This window comes from Gossypium hirsutum, chromosome D04, assembly GCF_007990345.1.
Source record: "Gossypium hirsutum isolate 1008001.06 chromosome D04, Gossypium_hirsutum_v2.1, whole genome shotgun sequence".
NCBI lineage: Eukaryota > Viridiplantae > Streptophyta > Magnoliopsida > Malvales > Malvaceae > Gossypium > Gossypium hirsutum.
Window position 1 is genome coordinate 50,017,274 of NC_053440.1, and position 19,936 is coordinate 50,037,209.

General features: G+C 35.0%; 1 pseudogene; it reads right to left on the reverse strand.

Moving 5' to 3' along the window:
• Nucleotides 1-17,954: 17,954 nt before the first annotated feature.
• LOC121216650 (uncharacterized) lies at nucleotides 17,955-18,049 on the reverse strand (annotated as a pseudogene).
• Between the last annotated feature and the right edge of the window lie 1,887 nt (nucleotides 18,050-19,936).

Consider the following 19,936-nt stretch of genomic DNA (forward strand, 5'->3'; position numbering starts at 1 on the left):
TCGGTGCCAATGCCATGTCCCAGACATGGTCTTACATGGGACTTTTTTACCCAAATGGCGTGACATTTATATCTGATACATTCCTTATGTTTCAACGGGACTTTTTAACACTGATTCTCTGTCATCTCATACTCGAGTCAACATTAAATAAATTAATGAAATAAATATATAATTTCTGGAAAATAAAAAAATTAATAATAATTATTAAAATATTACATTTATTTACCGTAAACTTACCTCGGTACAAAATATGGCCAAATCTATCAACTTAGTCTTCAACCTTTTTCTTTCCTCGGTCCAACTCCGAATTTCATTCTTCTTGATCTATAATAGCAAATTTATCTTATTTAATGCTCACATTCATCAAAACAATCCTTGACTTTAACTTTGGAAAAATTACAATTTTACCCCTAAGTTTTGCATAATTACACTTTTTACCCAAAGCTCGAAAATTAAACTTCATCCATTATTCTTATGTTTTATGACATGCTGAATATATTTTCCTTCTATGGCAACATCAAATTCCCACTCTAACACTTACTTATGAACATTAGGTATTTTTACCGATTATGTCGTTTTACTTGTTTTCACTTAAAATTGCTTAGCAAAAGTTGTTTAACATAATTCCAAGCTTCATATTCTACCGTTAAACATCAAAATAAACACATTTCACCTATGTTTATTTTTCCAAATATGAACCCTAGGTTAAATTATTGCTAGAATAAGCTAAATTAAGTTACCAGGGCTTAAAAAACGTAAAAAAACATTAAAAACGGGGCTTGGAATCACTTACTATGGATCTTGGAAGCGTGAAAACCTTAACTATGGCTTCCCCCCTTGATAGTTTCAGCCAAATGAAGAAGATGGCAACAATTTGCCATATTTTTCCCTTTTAATTCATTTTAATTACCAAATTACCAAAATGCCCCTAACTTAAAAATTTCCTATTTCACTTATCTCATGTCCATTTTTGTCCATAACTTAACCAATGGTCTAATTTCCATATAAAGACCTCCAATTTAAAATTTCATAACAATTGGACACCTTTAACATGTAGAACTCAACTTTTGCACTTTTTACAATTTAGTCCTTTTGACTAAATTGAGTGCCCAAACGTCGAAATTTTTGAACGAAATATTCACGAAATCATTCTGTGAAATTGTAGGCCTTAAAAATATAGTAAAAATAAATTTTTTCTCATCAGATTTGTGGCCTCGAAACCACTGTTCTGACTAGGCCCAAAATCAGGATGTTACATTTCTCCCCCTTTAGGGATTTTCGTCCTCGAAAATCTTACCTGTGAAGAGATTTCGGTACTGTTTTCGCATAGCCTCTTCGGGCTCCCATGTAGCCTCATGAACCCCATGCCTATTCCATAACACTTTCACAAGTGCAATACTCTTGTTCCTTAGTTGCTTAATCTTTCTATCTAGAATTTTTACCAGTTCTTCAACATAAGTCATGTCTGGCTGAATCTCAACCTCTGTCGATGAGATCACATGTGACGGATCGGAATGGTAACGACGTAACATAGACACATGGAATACATTATGAATCTTCTCTAACTCAGTTGGCAAAGCTAACTGATATGTTAAGGGTTCAATTCTTTCAGTCACCTCGAATGGTCCAATGAAACATGGACGTAGTTTGCCTTTCTTGTCAAATCTGAAAATTTTCTTCCACAAGGATACTTTCAAAAACACTTTGTCACCAACTTGATACTCGATCTCTTTTCTTTTTAAATTAGTATAAGACTTCTATCTATTTGAAGCTACTTTTAAACAATCTCTGATAACTTTTACTTTCTCTTACGTTTCTTTGACTAAATCAACGCCATAAATCTAATTTTCCTTAAGCTCTGTCCAATACAAAGGTGTACGACACTTACGTCCATACAAAGCTTCATAAGGAGCCATGTTCAAACTCGACTGATAACTATTATTATAGGTAAACTCTACCAACGGCAAATATTTCTCCCAACTGCCTTGAAATTCTAAAACACAACATCTGAGCATATCTTCAAGTAGTTGAATAACTCTTTCTGACTAACCATCAGTTTGAGGATGGAAAGCTGTACTGAAGTTCAACTTTGTACCCAAAGGTTCCTGCAATTTCCTCCAAAATCGAGAAGTAAACCTCGGATCTCTGTCTGAGATAATTGATAACGGTACCCCATGTAGTCTGACTATCTCTGAAACATACAATTCAGCCAACTTGTCAAGTGAATAATCCTTACGAACTGGAATAAAATGAGCTGACTTCGTTAACTTATCAATCACAACCCATACTGCATCTTTCTTTTTCGGTGTCGACGGCAACCCTGCTACAAAATCCATGGTAACTCGGTCCCATTTCCACTTATGAACTAACACAGGTTGCAATAAACCTGAAGGTACCTAATGCTCGGCCTTTACCTGTTGACAGATCAAGCATCTAGAAACAAATTCTGAAATATCTCTTTTCATTCCTACCCACCAGTACATTTTCTTTAAATCGTTATACATCTTTGTACTACCTAGATGAATAGGCAAAGAACTGCTAGGTGCTTCTTGTAAGATCTTCGAAATAAGCTCATCATTCTTTGGTACACATACTCTATCTCTGAACATCAAACAACAATCAGAACCGATCTAAAAATCAGACTCTATTCTCGACTCGCATTGAGCTCTTTTAGCTTGCAACTCACTGTCATTTTTCTGAGCTTCATAGATTTCTTCGAGAAATATTAGTTTAGCCATCAACTCAGCTAAAATGGAACCATCATCAGATAAAGCCAAACTGGTATTCAAAGCTCTCAATGCAAATAAAGATTTTCTACTCAAGGCATCAGCAACAACATTTGCCTTACCGGGGTGGTAATCGATCACTAACTCATAATCTTTAATCATCTCTAGCCATCTTCTTTGCCTTAAGTTCAAATATTTCTGAGTCATCAAGTACTTCAAGCTTCTATTGTCAGTAAATATTCGACACTTCTCACCGTACAAGTATTGTCTCCAGATCTTCAATGCAAATACAATGACAGCCAGCTCTAAGTCGTGCGTCGGATAGTTTTTCTCATGTGGCTTTAACTGTCTGGAAGTATATGCGATGACTTTATCTTCTTGCATAAGTACACAACCCAATCCGTTCACGGATGCATCACTGTAAATCAAAAATTGTTTACCCTATTCTAGTTGTACTAAAACAGGAGCTTCAGTCAACAATGCCTTTAACTTGTCAAAACTCTGCTAACACTTTTCAGTCCATTCAAACTTGACATCTTTCTACAACAACCTTGTCAAAGGGGTAGCTATCATGGAAAATCCCTTTACAAATCGTCTGTAATAACTAGCTCATCCAAGAAAGCTTCTAACCTCTGATACATTTCTAAGAGCCTTCCAATTAACAATTGTTGAAATTTTACTCAAATCAACTTTAATACCATAACCTGAGACAATGTGTCTAAGGAATCTAATTTCCCGAAGCCAAAACTCACTTTTACTAAACTTGGCATAAAGCTTATTATCTCTCAAAATCTGTAAAACGGTTCTCAAATGCTCGGCATGTTCAATCTCATTACGAGAATAAATCAGAATATCATCAATGAACACAACTACAAACTTATCCAAGTAAGGTCTGAAAATTCAGTTCATTAGGTCTATGAAAACAGCAGGAGCATTAGTCAAGCCAAATGGCATCACAAGAAACTCATAGTGGCCATACCTAGTCCGCAAAGCAGTCTTTGGAACATCTGATTCTTTAACCCTCAACTGATAATAACCAGATCTCAAATCTATCTTGGAAAACACAGTAGCTCCCTTCAATTGGTCAAACAGATCATCAATTCTAGGCAATGGATATTTGTTCTTTATAGTTACTTTGTTAAGCTGCTGATAATCTATGCATAATCTCATCGAACTGTCTTTCTTTTTTACAAAAAGCACTAGTGCACCCTACGGAGAACAACTAGGCATTGTAAAACCTTTATCAGTTAATTCCTGCAACTGAGCTTTCAATTCTTTCAATTCCAATGGGGCCATTCTATAAGGAACAATAGAAATAGGAGTTGTACCTGGAATCAACTCAATACCAAATTCAACTTCTCTAATAGGAGGCAAACCTAGAAATTCTTCCGAAAACACATCTAAATACTCACGTACCACTGATTCAGTTTTCAACGCTAGATCACTAATGTTCAATACAAAACCAAGATAAGCTTCACACCCTTTTCTCAAACATTTTTGAGCAGACATACCAGAAATCATAGCGAGAGAACCATCTGACTCATCTGAATCAACCCGGATAATATCACCATTTTCACATTTCAACTAAATGTATTTCTTTTCACAATTCACTATCACATCATGGGCAGTCAACCAATCCATACCAAGAATCACATCAATCTCATCAAATGGCAATAGCATGAGATCGGCCGGAAAACAGTGACCTCTAATCATCAAAGGGCAACTCTTACATACTTTGTCTACTAACACATCCTGGCCTAATGGATTTGATACTTTAATTACAAATTCAGTAGATTCTATAGGCATGTTCATAGTAGGCATCAATCTCATACAAATATAGGAATGGGTCGAACCCGGATCAATCAAAGCAATAACATTAGTATCATAGAGAGAAAATGTACCCGTAATCACATCAGGGGAGGATGCCTCTTCACGAGCACGGATAGCATATGTCCTTGCGGGTGCTTTAACATCTGGTCTAGCAGCTGTGTCTCTGGACATACCCCTCTTACTTGCTGCAACTCCCGAATTCCTCTATGGTCTACCTCTAGTAGAAGCATTTCTTGATCTCGCACTTGGTATTACTTCTCTTTTAGCTATTTCGGGACAATCCCGAATATAGTGATCTGGTGCACCACATCTAAAGCAAGCATTTCCATTTGCTCTACACTCTCTAAGATGACGTCTACGACATTGGGCACATTCTGGCCTAGGTGGTCGAATACTACTCGTACTTTCGACTGTAGTAGTCTGAGCTCTTGGACCTTCAAATCTTCTGCCTCTGTTTCGGCTAGAATACCTGGTTGAAAAATTTGATCCACTAGAGAACTCTCTAGGCCTCTTGGATGTAGACTGAAATGATCTACTCATTTGCCTTTCCTTCGTATCTTGTACTTCAATTTCAACTTTGCCCTTCTCTTTTTCTTTTAACAAATCTTCTGCCTTACAGGCTCTTTCAACCAGAACAACAAACTCTTTGATTTCTAAAACACCCACTGACAGTCGGATATCATCATTGAGCCCATCTTCAAATCTCTTGCACATATTGGCTTAGGTGGACACAAATTCCCGAGCATATTTACTAAGTCTGACAAATTCACGTTCATACTCGGTCACAGTCATCTTACCTTGTTTTGACTAAAGAAACTCTTTCTTTTTTTGATCTATAAACCTCTAACTGATATACTTTTTACGGAACTCCTCCTGAAAGAAATCCCAAGTAATTCTCTCACTCGGTACCACTAACACAAGAGTCTTCCACCAATGATAGGCCGAATCTCTAAGAAGTGAGACAACACACTTCATGCATTCTTCAAGTGTACAGGATAACTCATCAAAAACTCTGATAGTATTCTCGGGCCAAAATTTAGTTTTCTCTGCATCATCATCTTTAGTAGTCCGAAACTCTTCAGCCCCTTTGTTTTCTGATCTTATCAACTGGTGGTCTTTCTCTTATAACTATACCTGTGGCTGGGGAAGCTACATGGGGAATCTGAGAATCATGAGGGGGTGGAGGTCTAACAGCTGGATTTGTATGAATGAACTCGGTAAACCAATCATTCATATCTTGGAAGAAGGCTTCTCGAGCCCCTCCTCCCTGACTAACTGATACAGGCCTTTCACTACTATCGGGTGGTACCGGCCCTTCTATAGGAGCGGGCACATTACTCTCTAAATCATCTGCACCAGCTCATTTGGGATCCATAACTATAAAAGAAAACATTTTAAAATCGTCAGGATTCGTCACACTATCAAAATATAAGTATGGCATGTATAGCTTGACTCTTATTCACAGTGAATGTTCCAAGAACCGACTAAACCTGCTCTGATACCAAAAAATGTAACACCCTTTACCCGAGATCGTTGCCAGAGTTGAGCATGGGGCGTTACTTGACTTAACTTATTAGTTCGGGGCATAAAAATTTGCTTTTAAAATTTATTTCACTGTTTACCATAATGCTGTGCACCTTCGTAATAGTCACTAATTTACCTATAACTCGAGTTACGAAACTTGAAATTTAGATCTGTAAATTTTCACTGAAACTAGACTCATATATTATCTTACCATAAAATTTTTAGAATTTTTTCTTTAGCTAATTAGTACAGTTTATTCATTAAAGTCTCCCCTGTTTCACTGCTTGACAGTTCTAACCTTTATTCACTAAAAATCAATTTTCTCATCATATGATTTTCATATGGTGTTCTCACTTATTTTTATAGAAAATAGACTCAATAAGGAATCTAGACATATAAATTATAACTCATAATAAGTGTTGTACAATTTTTAATGGTTTTCTAAAGTAAAATAGGGGACTCCAAAAACCATTCTGACTCTGTCTAACCAAAATTCAAATATGTTAGAATATAAAATTTCTTTACCCACACCATTATTTTTCTATTGAAAATAGACTCGATAAGCTCTAATTCTATATATCATTCACTCTCTAATTCATTTTATAATATCCTTGGTAAGTTTTCAAAGTCACATCACTGCTGCTGTCCCAAAACTGTTTGAGTATTTGGATCAGTGCATGGTGGTCTTCATAGATGATATTCTGGTGTACTCGTAAAATAAAGAAGAGCATGATGCTTACCTTTTGTAACATCCCAAAACCTAACCTAATAGTTTCGAGTTAGTAGAATCGAGTTATTAAGCCGAGGGTTTGTGTCAAATATCGTAAATTAGGGTTGTAAATGAGTAATTAAAGTATTAGAGTAACGTAATTGGGTTTTTATTTTATTAACTAGCTTAAAAAATTAATTTTGAGGTCTAAATGGAAAAAAATAGATTTTAATTGAATTAGGACCTAATTGGAAAATGATAGAAAAAGGGAGTGACCAAAAGGTCAATTTGCCCAATTTTTGAAAATAGTCTTCTACATAGAGTATACCACTGTTTTCTTCCCACTTTTAAAGCCCAAATCATTCAAATTTTTTCCAAAACCTAAAATTAGAATTTTTTTAAAATTAATTCATTCCTTTAGATTTATTAACCAACCTCACAAACACCAAAATAACCCCCAATTCATTATTCTTCTTGAGTTCAAATACCAAATTGGAGTTGTAGCTTGTCGTTTTCATCAAATCCAGGTACTATTTTGACTTTCTATGATTAAATAAGGAATGTTGTTAAATCAATTTCAGTTTTAAACGATTGTATGGAGATTTATTTAGCTTTGATGTTTTTAAAGTAAGTTTGGATTCAAAAATGGAAAATCTTGAAATCTCGAGTAAACCTATGTTTTCAAAGTTATTTTTATTCATTTTAACTTAATCAAAAGGTATTTCACTTCAATTTGATAGTTCATTACTAAACTTCTAAGAATCAAGCGTTTTCCCCTTTTACATGTTCTTAAAAGCTCGAATCTTTTAGAAATTTTAGAATCATAGATTTAGGTGAAATTAATGGTTTAGGTATGAAATTAAATGATATTTAGGATGTTAGAAATAAAAAAATTAGGATTGGAAAAGAGATTAGAATGTCGAAACTTCAAATTTGGCAAAACTAGTTAGTTTTTGGTAGTGAGAAAGTAGAGGCTTGAATTGTGTTTTCCTTGCTATTTGGTAGTGTTCAAGGCTATTTTTATGAGTTTGGAATGTGTTTATTATGTGTATAAAGTTTTGATTAAATCGGGAGCCACTACGAGCAAGTCTACAGGCAATGAAAAGCTTGTTTGAGGTTTTAGCTTCTAAGTGGAAGCGTGATTAGTGAGTGTCTAGAGTTGCTGCTAGTATGCACAATTCGTAGTGTTAATCAGTAGTTTAGGAATAGCTTAAACCCCTATCCTAAGTTCCAACTGTAAGCCTTCTTTATACTTTTTTCCTTGTTGTGAAATTATGCCTAATGTATGTCGAGTTGTGGAATGCCTAATGTATGTCCACTTTTATGTTTCGTAATCTCAAGTTGCCAAATTATCATTAAATGATTCATGTATGAAATATGTTGAATCTATGTGCTTGTGAGTACTTAAGCTATACATGTGAGATAATGTAGCATGAATGTAATATTTTGACTTAATTAAAATATGAATGTGAAAGAGTCGTAGTATGCTCTTGCTTAAGATATGGCGTTGTGTATGTTTGTGGTAATTTTGAACATTCATTGAGCCTATTTAGGCTGACACCGTCCTCACTAAATCTTTACAGATAAGTAGCACTTATGCTGTAAGTGGAGGAGCCAAGGAAATGATCCTAATAAGTAAATAAACTTTCAAGGGGGTGGTTTTATAAACTTTGGACTCTTTGGATAAAGGCAATATGGGTTAGAGCTTTAGTCTTGATTATTAACATTATTTTATTGATTCTATTTCTTTTATTGGGTTAATGAAACGAGAAGGTTGCTTTGGACTTCGTTTATGTTTAGATTGATGTTTGAGATTAAAGTAGTTAATACATGTTAGATGTTTTTATTTAAATGTACGAATGTGGCATGATGAATGCTTAAAGGATGATAATAAGTTCGGTTAAATTGGACTATAATTGGGTCTTGAAAAAAACATTGATTTAGGCATTTTGGGAAACTTTTGTGAAATTTTTGTGAAATTTTTGGCATTTTGGGCGAATGTATCGATACTCAGGACATTAGTATCGATATGATAAGGTTGAGACATTTTGAAATATTGACAGTAACCCAATTTGGTATCGATACCCAAATCATGAGTATCAATACTCGTGATAGAAGTACCGATACTATTTCCAAAGTATCAATAAAATGGTTTAAAACATAACTTGGCAGAGAGCTAAAAAGGTACCAATTTTTACATTAGTATCGATACCTAAATTACTAAATACCGATACCTGCTATTTTGATTGATACCTACATTGTTTTCTCCGAATTTTAATAAATGGACCCTAATCACAGTTTTAAAACTATTTCTAATATTGTATAGTGTTTAATTAGACACGAACACCTCTATAAATGTTTAAATCTGGTAGCGGTTGTTCTTGTTTGAAGCTATGTCAGCATGTGTATAAGTTCTAATAGTTGATGTAGCATTTTATAACTTAGGTCTGATGATCGGGTTGGGTGAGGGGTGTTGTACCTGTGAACTATGTTACAAATTCTGTCAGAGAAGAAACTATTCGTGAAGCTCAGCAAATGTGAATTTTGACTAAAGAAGGTAACATTCTTGGGTCATGTGGTTTCGATAGAAGGAGTTTATGTAGAATCAAAGAAGATTAAGGTAATTATAAAGTAGAGATCACCGAGGTGTGTTACTAAAATGCAAAGTATTTTGGGGTTAGCATGCTATTATTACAGGCCCGTTAAAGTGTCCGCCACCATAGCCACAACCTTTACAAAGCTTTTAAGAACATAAGGTGATACTCACCAAAGCACCTATACTGATTCATTCAAAATCTGAAAAGGACTTTGTAGTCTATAGTGATGCCTTGCACATGGGGCTTGGCTACGTGCTAATGCAGGAAGGAAGGGTGCTGGCTTATGCTTTAAGACAATTGAAGCCTCATGAGTGAAACTACCCAACTCATGATCTAGACTTAGCAGGAATGGTGTTCGCAGTTAATAATTACCGACACTACTTATATGGCAAGCAATGTACAATCTATATAGACCACAAGAACCTCAAGTACCTTCTCATGCAGAAAAAGTTAAACTTATGACAAAAAAGGTGGATAGAATTGCTGAAGGACTACGATTGTATGATAGAATATCCCTTGAAAAGGCGATTGTGGTCGTAGATGCCTTAAGTAGGAAGTCAATGAGCGAACTATGAGCTCTATTCTCATAGTTAAGTGTGACAAGTGATGGTGGACTGCTCGCAAAACTGCAAGTAAAACCAACCTCTTACAACAAATAAAGGAGAAGTAGGACACATATAAAAACTTGGCTAGGTGGGTTCGCCAAGTGGAACAGGGGGTTCAAGGGGACTTCGCACTAAATAAGAAATGGGTACTTTGTTTCCGCTATGCGTACCCTATGATGTAAAGCTTTGACAAGCGATCCTTATTAAAGCTCAAAACAACCCTTACACAATGCACCCAGGGAGAAATAAGATGTACCATGATTTTCACGAACTATATTGATGGCCTAGATTTAAGCGAGATGTCACTGACTTTATGGTGAAGTGCCTAGTCTGTCAGAAGGTGAAAGCAGAACATCAATTTCCCTAAAGATTGTTTCAACCACTCAAAATTCTAGATTGGAAGTGGGAAAGGATCACCATGGATTTTGTTTCAAGCTTGCCGCTAACTTTGACAAAGAAAGATGCGATACGGATAATTGTGGACCGCCTTACAAATAGTTCATATTTTTTAGCAGTGTGTACAAACTACACATTGCAAAAACTGGCAGAATTGTACATCATAAAGATAGTGCGACTCTACGGTGTACCAGTTTCCATTACCTCTGATTGAGACCCTTGATTCACCTTGAAATTTTGTAAAAGTCTGCAAGAAGCTTTGAGTTCAAAAATTAACGTCAATACTGCTTATCATCTACAAACAGATGCTCAATTAGAGAGGGTGGTCCATGTACTGGATGACATGCTGCAAAGTTATATGTTAGAGTTAGCAGGATGCTGGGAATCTTATTTACCCTTAGCAGAATTCACATACAATAATAGCTAATAAGCAAGCATCCAAATTGCACCCTTTGAGGTGTTGTTAGAAGGAAGTGTAGAACCCTATTGTGTTGGGGAAAACTTGATGAAAAGTGGATAATTGGACAAAAGTTAGTTAACGAAAAGAGGAAAATGTAAAAATGATATACGAATGACTAAAAACTGCTTCAGACAGAAAAAAATCCTATGCTAATTTAAAACGACGAGACATTGAGTTCCAAGTGGGAGAGCGAGTGTTATTAAAGGTCTTGCTATGGAAAAAGGTTTAAGTTTTGGGTGAAAAGGAAAATTAAGTCCAAGATTTATCTGCCCATACAAAGTAGTTGAAAGGATTGGTCCAGTGGCCTGTCGACTCAAGTTGCAACCAAAACTTGAACGAATCCATGATGTATTCCATATGTCCATGTTAAGGAAATATCATGCAGACCCATCCCATGTTTTTTTAGTAGATGAAATTGAGGTATGACCTGGTCTTACTTATGATGAGGAACCAGTTGAAATTGTAGCTTGTGAGGAAAAAATATTGCAAAACAAGAGAATTCCCTTAGTCCAAGTGTTATGGCGAAACAACAAGATCGGTGAAGCCACTTAGGAAACTGAGGAAGCAATGAAGCATCAATATCCTCCTCTGTTCTGACATCGGTAATTTTGAGGACGAAATTTCTTAAGAGGGAGAGAGTTGTAACATCCCAAAATAGGGCCTAGGAGTTTGAGGATTGGCAAGTTGGTGTTCACCTATAGGAGCTAGTGTTCGCCAGTAGGCCTGGCGAGCTGTGATCACTGGTGGATTTAGAGAACTATGATAGTCAGTGGACTTGGCGAAGCAAGGATTGCCATTGGGCTTGGTAAGCTATGATCGTTGTTTTGGGCTGAAAGTCAAAATTAGGAGTAGTTAAAGAGTAGTTATACCAAAATTAGGAGTAGTTAAAGAGTAGTTATACCAAAATTAGGAAGTTAACTTACTTTTCTTTTCGTAACACCACCCATCCACGTAACTCCTGTATACTTCCACTTTGACTAGGGTTTCTTAAGAACATCGAAACACTTAATGCGTATAAATTAAGCTCCTTTCATTGAAAATTCATATTCTTTTGAGAAAGTCAAAACTCTCTCAAATTATTTCATTGATATTCATGTTGTCAAGAACCCAAAACCTAACTCTAAGGATTTAAGGTAAGACTCTTTTCCTTAAAAGTAATTAAGAAAAGTTTGCAACAAAGGAAACTAGGTTCGTTAAAAGACTAGTATGTGTAAACCTAGGTTCGCTTGTGTTTATATATGAGTTTTAATATGCTTTGTCTATTAGTGACTTGTTTATGTTTGTGCAATTGTGAAACTGACATAATTGTTTACAAGCAAAGACAAGAGAAAAACGAATCTTGTTTAAAGCTTTGAAAAAATTGGTGAGTTTTCAAGGATAGCCACATGTATGTACGTACCATAGTGTTAATCAGGAGTTTAGGGTTTTATCCTAAGTTTTGAGAGTAAACATTTTCGTAAACCCTATTTTGTGATTGTGTTAAAAATGTGTTTTTATGAACAATGATATTTGAGTTCTATATTGTGAGCTATTTATGAACAGTGCTTTGTAACTATGTTAGATCGCATGAGGTGAGGCAGTGAAGTGAGTGATCTAGACGAAGCATAAACAATGGAAAGGTGGTACAAATGAACTTTGGAGAAAAAAAAGCAATGTGGGATATTCTACTTGGGCTTAGAGCTAATTTTTTGTTGACTTCGCCAATTGTTCTAGGACTTAGTTATTTGTATGATTTCTTATGTTTTATTTGCGAACCAATTTTACTTTATAAACACATCTGAATTTTAAGTATACGAATATAGTCCAAGTTTGATTGATGATTCTTAAATTACAAGTTCATACCTAAGTACTAAAATTCTGAGCATAGTGTTCACCATAAGCAATAGGATAAAATATATCAAATTGACTTAGGTTATATAGAGTTCGCCAAGGTTGCTGCGAATAGGATTGATGAATTGTGTAAAAGTGTGAACCCAAACATATGGTAAACTATTATTTGCGAACCCTTAATAACTGTTTACATACTGAATAGAAGAAACCATGCGAAACGTGTTCGCAGAACCTAAGAACATAGGGGTAATTTGCGAGACTTACCTTGTATAAGGAAACTTACTCTTCAAAGTCTTAGAGTGCGAACCCCAATATCAGATAGTTTAATTATTGTATATATTTTTTTTGCAAAAACTTAGGGTTCACATGTTCTTAATTCCTTTATTCAAATATTTGTGACTTGAGGAAAAAGTAGTTAAGTTCTTGCAAGTGAAATAGGTTCACATATTACTGCCATTACGTATCATGAGCCAAGCAAAGTGTGTGTTCGCGAGCTTGTGCTTTCAAAAATATTATATATGTTTTATGTTCTAACCTGTGGTGCGTTGGAGGTTAATGATCTGTCGTAATTCAGTGTAACAAATTAAACGAGTTTTCATAGTTGAGGGGCTTGAATACAAACATTTACATTATATTTTAGTTATGTTTTCTTAGTTTAGTTTAAATCAAATAAAAAGAGTATTTGAGTCTTTTATTGACCTAAGGGGCCGAATGAGGCCTAAAGGTGAGCTAATATACTTAGTGAGCGTGCAAGAGACCATTCAAGGGCGTAGGAACTCAATATTGGTCATTGTGTTGCAACATAGGGAGCATATTGCAAGAATCTTGAGATTGTCTTTGGTGTCATGACTTAGCCATGGGATGTCACAACACACCTTTGAAGCTACTTGAACCTGAGCATACTACCTTTGATGTTGCGACACATGCACTAGGGTGTCGCGACATCGGCCTTTTATGGGAAATATTTACGAGCTAGGGGCATTTTGGTCTGCACAATGGAAATTTAACACTGGAACGTCAACTGACCTAAGGTTGGGACGACGACAACCCTAAGCCTATAAATATGCTCTTAAAACACTTTTTATAGACATCTTTTTATATTCTCAATTTTTTTAAATTTAGTTTTTAGTTTTCCTTTCTTTTAAGTTTTAGATTTCTTTTCAATTTATTTTCGTTAGCATTCGTTGGAGGATCTGATTTGTAGATTTGATCAAACTCTTTGTGGATTTTGCAATCATCTATTAAATAGAATTAGGATTTCCCATTACACTCTATTCTCGATTTACTCTTTCTGTCTATTTATTTTATCAAGCTTACTGTGTTCCTGAAATCCATGAGAAACTAATCCTCTTATAGGGGGTTAGTTAGTGGAGGTGTGATTAACTAATTTCTATGTAAGGTTTTCTTAGCAGATCAGTTGTTTGGGAAAGGAAGAACATAAACCCTAAGCTTGACAACCCTAGGAAGTCATTTCGGTGGAAATTAACCCAAAATTTGTTTGACCTATCCGTTAAAACCGTAGCCCCAAACTGGTCTAGACCATGAGGTTTAGAGATAAGTAGTTCTTGTCAACTCATTAGTTTTGTGGAAGATAGAAAGATCCTGCTAGAGTAATGACTAGTTGATTGAATAGAGACAAGAAATAGAAATTAGTTATGACCACCAAAGTGAGCTAACCACCCATGGATAGATTTGATCAAGTTTATAAATTATTTTTCTAGAGTCTTTCTATTTATATTTTTATTTATTTAACTATAAAAACCAAAAACCCCTCATTTATGTTTATTCGTAATAGAATTTATTCAATGTGCTAATTAGACCTATTTGCATTTAGGTTAGAATTAATCTAGTATTTGGCTCCCTTGGGTATGATCCTTGGAGTACTCACCCACTATGTTGTAATTATATTACAACCTAACCCTCATAATTGCAAACACTGCCTTAATTTCATATCTCTTAGTTGCAGTATTTATACTCATGGCATTAGTATATTCAAAGGCGGACAAGTTGTTGGCGTCGTTTTTGGGGAGGCAACATTACTAAATTGATTTTAAATTTTGCGTGAATAGAATAATTAGAAAACAAATAAATTATATATATGAATTTTATTTTTATTTTTACTATCATCTTTTATTTTCTTTTTGGTTTAAGTATACGACTCGTAGTAAGGGGACATCTACAGAGATAACTATTAATCGAGAGAGAATAATTCGCCAAAATCATCACCTGCATCAACAGGTGCTGAACCAGGCACCTGTTACAGGTAATTTACCACGTGATAACCTACTATTCGATGAGGGTGACAACGCTAACCCACAAGATCTACCATGTAACATCTTGTTTTTTTGTGGTGTCAGAAATAGTGGTTACGGGACCACAATTCCAGCTAGTGAGTTAATAGTTATTATTTATTTAATATTTACAGAGTTTCTCTAATATCTTATTAAAATTTGGCTAGGTAATTTTACCGTTTAGATAGTTAATTAAATAAAGAAGACTAAATCGTAAAAACTACAAAAGTTTTAATTTTTTTTAATGAGTATGTAATTATAATTTGAAGGCTTTAATTGGTAATTATACCATAAATAATATGAGTAGATGGTTTAAGGGTGATTTGGATTGAAATTTGAATGATTATTAAAGGGTAAATTAATAAATAAATAATTAAGCTTAAACTAAGAAAAACAAAGTCATCATCTTCCCCATTTTATTTTGTTTGGAATTGAAAACACCATGGAAATTTAGGGGAGCATTTGACTAAGCTCATTCCTATAGCATGTGAGTATTTTGCAAACTGTTTTTCACAGTTTTTATGTTTTTGAGTTCGTTGAAGCTTAGTCTAGTTAATTCAGGGACTAATTTGTGGAACTTTCAAATGTTTAGAAGTTTCCCATGTTTTATTTTTTGAATTTTTTGATGTTAAGTGGTATGGTTTAGAGATTGTTGATGGGTTTGAATCATTTTAGTAATGTGATTTTGATTAGTTTTTAGTAAAATGATTAAATTGACAAAATATTAAATTTTGCAGGGAAATTTTGTGAAATTTCGAAAGTTATGTCTGAACATATCCCTTAAATAATTCTGTTAAGCTTGGACTGGATTTAATTGGGATAATTTTGGATGTTTTGGGTTTAGGGACTAATTTGCATAAAGGGTAAAGTTTAGGGGTTAATTTGTAAAATGTGAATGAAAGGAGTTTAAATGTATAAATTTGATTGTTTATGTTGAGTGAATTGATTTAATTAAATTAAACTATACTTTAGATTAAGAATCTCAACGATCGAAAGACGTACTAGGAAAAGGAAAAATTATCGATTATGTTGTGTGTTAGTTGAATCACTTGACAGGTAAGTTCATACTACACTCCATGGATAAAATTTGTTAATAAATTTTTTTAAATAATTACATATAAACCACTAAAATGGAAATCAGATTATGTGATAATAAATTGAATTATGAGATAATTCCGATGGATCGAGTAAAAGTCTCAAACACGAGGTTTCTGAATGATTCACATTTTGGACCGAGCTCTAGCATTTGTTGCAGACTTGGATATACATGGGACACGGATTTAGCCTAAACTGGTAATTTGTTGTCGATTTAAAGGTTTAGCCTATACTGGTAACCTTAAATGTATACATACCCCTGGCCAAGTTATTTTTTCTGTGTTGTCAATGGTTTAGCTCGGACGGGTAACTTGACACATGTATTTTTGTACCTGACTAGCTCGAACAAGCATTAAATGTGTTCGCACGTGTGTATTGAGTTCTTTTACAAAGTTCCATCAAAAAATCAAAAAATACACAGTGTATTATTAACATGGACAAAATATGAATTTTGAATATCTGTATGATTGTTATTTACTGATATTGAATTATTGAACTTTGTCATGATAGGGATATTAGTTTGGATAGCTATTTGCAATTATCTATTAAATGAATAAGGTAAGTTATTGAATTGAATTGTAGGATCTTACTAAGTATTGTATATACTTACTCCTATTTTTATGTTCTATAGATTTTGGATAATCGGAATGTGTCGATAAGATCAACGGAGTTCACACCTACCATCTTTTGACATCGATAGATTTTGAAGTCTTGAATTGTGGTTACTTGTGGCATGTATATATATTTCATATTTGGTATCTTGGTAATGTGTAGTGATAAGGTATCTTTGGATGGCATTTTTAGATGATTATATGGTAACAAGTTTGGTATGCTTAATGATAGTTAGAAGGCTAGAATGGATGAATTGATTGGTTGATAAACGTTGATTATATGTGGTACGAATAAGAGCATGTTGGTTTTTCTTGGCACCTAAGGAATGTGCTTTGTTTTGGAAGTCATTTTAGGTGCGCATGACCAGGGACACGAGCTGTCACATAGCTGTGTGCCACACACGGTCGCACCACATGGTCATGTAGCCTATTAATTTTGGTACAGGTTTCTCTCATATGGTCTCAGGTTGTTACATGGTCTAGGGACATGGCCGTGTGAACTTATTTCAAATCACGCACGATTTGGCACACAGTCGTGTAACCCTAATTTGATTCACACACGGTCAGGTACACAATCTGGTGACACGGCTGTGTGACCCTATTTTTGAACTATACACGGTTTGGCCACACGACCTGGGTTATGTTACATGGCCTAGCCACACAGTTATGTGATCCCTATTTTCAATTTTTTTTCTACATTTTTCTGTTTTATTTCAAACCAGTCTCTGATTATTTCTAAATTGGTTTTTAGGTTCTTTAAGCTCGAAATAAAACCTGTGTTCGTATATATGCTATGGATGATGATTGGTTTCGAAATTTGATAATTAAATTAATAATTGAGTGGTTTTATGTTGCCATTTTATTCTATATGTGTTGTAGTACTCTATAATCCTAATCCAGTAACAGTGATGGATTAAGGGTGTTACATACTACCACCACAATTACTTGCAAACATAACTATGGCACGAAACGAAATGGACTATGTGCTACCAAATCTGGAGATGGTTCAGGGGAGTATAACAAGGCTAGCCATCATGGCTAATAACTTCAAGATAAAACCTGCCATGATCCAGATGATTCAAAATAATCTGCAGTTTAGAGGCACGATTATGTAGGACCAAAATTAGCACTTAAAACAGTTTCTTCAGCTTTGTGATTCGTTCAGACATAACGAGGTCATTGATGATGCTATTCATCTTTGGTTGTTCCCCTTCTCCTTAATTGATAACGCATTTAATTAGTTAGACTTGCAGGTACTAGGATCTATCACGACATGGAACAAACTCATGACATTTAAATAGCTAGAAGGAGAAAGCTTTCACGAAGCTTGAAAGCGTTTTAAAATGTTAATACAAAGATGCCCACATGATGGATTTTACTTGATTGGTTGAGGCTGCAGATGCTCTATAATGGGTTGGATGCATACGTACATTCAGGATTAGATGGAGCAATATGAGGGGCCCTAGTGAAAAGGACATATGAGGATGTGTATGACCTAATTGAAAACATGAAGATGAGTTCCTGCCAAATGCCAAACAAAAGATTCACTTACGGCCAGAGACCATCGATGGTAAAAGTTGTCCAGGTAGATGATAGATGCCAACAAATTATGGACAAACTCAATCGCATAGAATCCTCATTCAGTATGTCATCAATATAAGGAGGTGATAAGCCTCTCTTCTATTACATTAATAATCCAACTGAGGATTGCAATTACGTCGAGAATAGGGGTGGAAACGCTTATTCAAATACTTATAATCCTGGATGGAGAGATCACCCAAACTTGAGGTGAGGTGGAAACCAGGGAAGAGGTAACAATTCTAACCCGATAAAAAATGTTTAAGTATTAACCTCTTTATCTAAAAAAACCTCAGGAAAGGGCCAACCCAAATGACCATACCATATGTGGTCAATGCTTGGATTGGATCAAGGGGGATATATAGTCAATAAGGACAGAAGTATAACAGGTGCAGTCTAAGTGCATCAAAATAACGAAAATATTAACTAAATTAGAAGATCAAATGAGCGAATTGATGAGCATTATGGGCGACATCAAAAGAAAACTTGGCATCAGAATCCTAAGCAACATAGAGAATAATACTTAGAGAGAGGGGAAGGAGCATGTGAAATCCATTATGCTCTATTTGGGTAAAGTACTGAGTACCCTGGAAAAACTAGATCAAATTTCAAATAAAGAGAATCATGAAAATCTTCAAAAAAACCCCAGGAAGCATAAAGGAACTGAAACCAGAAGTGGTAGCCGAGCCGATAGCTGAACCGAAAAAAGAGCCAAATAAGGATTCTACACTAGCCAAAATACTATTCCCATCATAGCTGGAAGAAAAAAAAGATGGGGTGAGGCTGAATTTGTAAGTTTTCTGAACTTATTCAAATCCTTAAATGTTAACTTGCCTTTAATTGATCTAATCAAGAAAGTTCCTAATTAAGCCCAATACTTAAAAGAAATCATGTCTAGGTGTAGAACAATTAAGACAGGAGAGCAAGTCAACGTAAGCACCTCGTGTAGTGCGAACATATCCAAATAGCTACCCCTAAAACTAAAAGACCCGGTGAGTTTTACTATACCTATAATGATAAGGGCCATACACTTTAGCAAGGCTCTATGTGATTTAAGAACCAATATCAATTTAATGCCCTTATCTATATATGAAAAACTCATATTAGGGGAGATTAAAAATACCTAGATCACATTGCAGTTAGCTAATATGTCTTCAATACAACCGAAAGGATTACTGTGAAGATGTGTTGGTTAAGGTGAGGGGCTTTATCATCTCGGTCGATTTTTTTATTTTAGATTTTGAAGAGGACCGTGAGATACCCATTCTGTTGGGTAGACCGTTCTTAGCTACATCTAAGTTTACCATACATTTGGGAAACAATGAATTAACAATGAGGATAAATAGTGAGATAGAAATTTTTAAATGTGGCCACTAGAAGAATGAGGTAAACAGGGAAAAGTTATGGATGCTATGTCTGGAAATATCTGTAAAATTCCCTAACAACCCAGAGCCTGGGAAAGTGTTTTCTGTGATTAGCGCAAGTTGAGAAAGTAAGTTCAAAGAACGACAAAAGTGGAAGAAGGCGGAGTGGCACGACGGATGCTAGACGAACAATGATAGAAACAAAACAAGAACAAAATCAACAAGCACATTAATGGAGTTGAAGGATGAACCTGACAGCAAGACTTCATATCTTTAAATAAAATTTTAACTTTATGTACATTATTGTATTTTTAACTAAC